The following is a 2557-nucleotide window of genomic DNA, read 5'->3' as shown; positions in this document are numbered from 1 at the left end:
TCACTCACTATCTCTTCTCTTTTTTCCTTTGCCTATTTTAATGTTTATTTGCCTATATATTTTTCATTTGCTTAATTGATAAACTATATGCATGATTTAGATTTAAATATTCCCCAAGAACCTCCTGAGCTCAGAGCCAGCGTTTTGGGAAGGTGACTTAATTATAGGGGTGATACAGCTAAATTGCTATTAAGAGATGGGGTGTGGTGGGGAGAGGTGGGTAACTGGGGGCATGGCCTTGAGGGGCATAAGTCCTTTTTCAGCTCCTCTTTTCTCTGTGTTTCCTGGCCACCTTATGTGAATAGCTTTTCCTTTGCCATGCCCCTCTTCCATGCTATTTCTTCTCTGGAGTCCAGCCATGAAACGTGAGCCAAAACAAGTCTCTGCTTCTTAAGTTGTGGGTGTTGGGTATTTTGCCCAGTGACGAGAAAAGTGACTAAGACATGTTTCTATGTCTTGTTCACTGCATTTTTATTTTTGTTAGTTATGTGTTGCTGGCACTCAGGCACAATGCAGTTTCTCTATGAATATTCCTGGCATACCCCAAAGGAACCCAGTCCCTGGGAGCACAAAGGTCTCTATTGCACAGCTGTGAAAGGAGGAAGAAGTGTTGACTATTTTCTTCAGCAAGGCCCTGGGGAGTACAGAGGAGCATTCACACTTCAGGCTCTTGCAGATGAAGATGAAAACCCTGAGTGGCCCTGTTCTTTCCGCACGCTTCATGTGCACACAAGCCTTACCATTGTGAGAGATGCAAGGGCACACACACACACACACACACACACACACATGCACACATCGTGCCCATCTCTCCACAGATTGCAATTTCAGGATTCTCTTCCTGCTGTCTCTTAGTAAAGTAAGGAACAAAAATGAATTACCCTGCTCCTTTTGAAGATAGAAAATATCCTTAGTGATTTCTTCTAACTGCAAAAGGGATGTAGGATCACTGCAAAAACTATTTAAGCTAAACAGAAATGTGGTAAAATCTATTCTCTTTCTCTCCCCCTATTCCCAGTCAGAGCACTGTGCACATTTTGGTGTGCAATTTCCCAGTTGTTTTCTATTTATTTTCAAAGAGAATATGTGTTTTCATTTTTAAAAGACAAGCTAACATACCTGAGGAATAGTTTTGAAGAAATGGGTTAGTGGAGACTGCTCTCTCTCCCCTGGACAGCTCAAGGCTTGCTGCTGTGATGGGTGAGGGAAAAAGCAGAAAGACAAAAAGAAGCTGCAGCAGCTTCTTCTCAAAGAGGATGTGTACAGGGAAGGGAGAGCAAAAGTCGCACATAAAACTGTGGCTTGAGGTCCCTCTTGCATTACAAGGCACAAGATGCTCTGGCAGCAGAGGGGCAGGTCACAGGGCCAGCCCAGTCTGCAGTGATGGTACCTTCTCTGGGTGGGCTTATCCCTTTGCTTCAGCTGGCCCCTTTCCTCATTGTACCATGTCCCTTGGATGTATGCAAGCCCTGGTGTCGCATCACACAGGAGAATCATAGCTCTCTCTGGCTACTTTATTGCTAAAAGGTAATTTTGCTCCTGTTTTGTTTTGTTTTGTTTTCCCAGTGGTTCTGGCTCCCCTGATTATAGGAAGGCTAGGGTTCACTTGGATCTGTAAACACAGGGCTCTGAAGGGAGCCCTCACATTAGCAGCATATATATATGTGGCATATCTCTGGATAAGGAGAGTACAGGTAGGTTTATCAAATGTCAGGACTCTAAAGTCAGCAATTCTGATTTCAGCTGAAAATTTCAGGGGAAAGAGTGAATTCCCAATTCTCTGCTCTGTCTGAAGCATTTTTTCCTCATGTATGGCCCTACTATGTTTCAGTGATAGTGAAAAGTCACACCAATCTAAAACATGAGATTTGATGTGAGGAGAGATATCTCTCCTAAGTCAATCTCTAATCTGTTTCTAATGTTAACACTCAGGGACCAGCTCGATTAGGAATGCAGATTGTGAATAATTCCCGAGTTGAGCCAAAATTACTAAAAGAAGCAAAGATATTATCCCACCTTGGAGAGAAAAGATGGTTATAATAACCAAGAGATACCCATCCCCACCCCATTTATCTCCAAACTGATTTCCATAGCGGGCCTATCAATTACTTTGATTCTGTAATGTGACTAATAATTGCAGTGTTGATTCTGTGTTGGGCAGTGCCTTCCATCTGGTGAGTTTCACTCTGAGCTGGAGCTCCTGCTGACTGGACTGCAAAAGAAAGAAGTCTCCCCAAAGGAGATTAATCCTGCCATCAGCTATGAGAGAAAGGGCCTCAGACCCCGTGTGGATTTGCTCAGTATGTGGCTGACTTTATTAAACCATCAACCAATGCAAAAGAGGGAAATAAGACCTCTCCCACTTCTAAAGGAACACTGTGCCAAACACGCATTAGCTAGTCAAGGACCACAGATTCCGGGCGGGATGCACCTTTCTCTAGACGTGATGAAGCACTTTATTACTTTTCGGCTCATTTAAATGCAATGTCTGTAATTCAGGGGAATTCAAGGGTGGGAGGCTTGCAGTATGCAGTGTTTTTCTCATTTCCTGTAGTTA

Source organism: Fukomys damarensis, unplaced genomic scaffold (assembly GCF_012274545.1).
Source record: "Fukomys damarensis isolate Sample0158 unplaced genomic scaffold, DMR_v1.0_HiC HiC_scaffold_14, whole genome shotgun sequence".
NCBI lineage: Eukaryota > Metazoa > Chordata > Mammalia > Rodentia > Bathyergidae > Fukomys > Fukomys damarensis.
The sequence above is the reverse complement of the archived record's forward strand: the minus strand, read 5'-3'. Positions refer to the sequence as shown.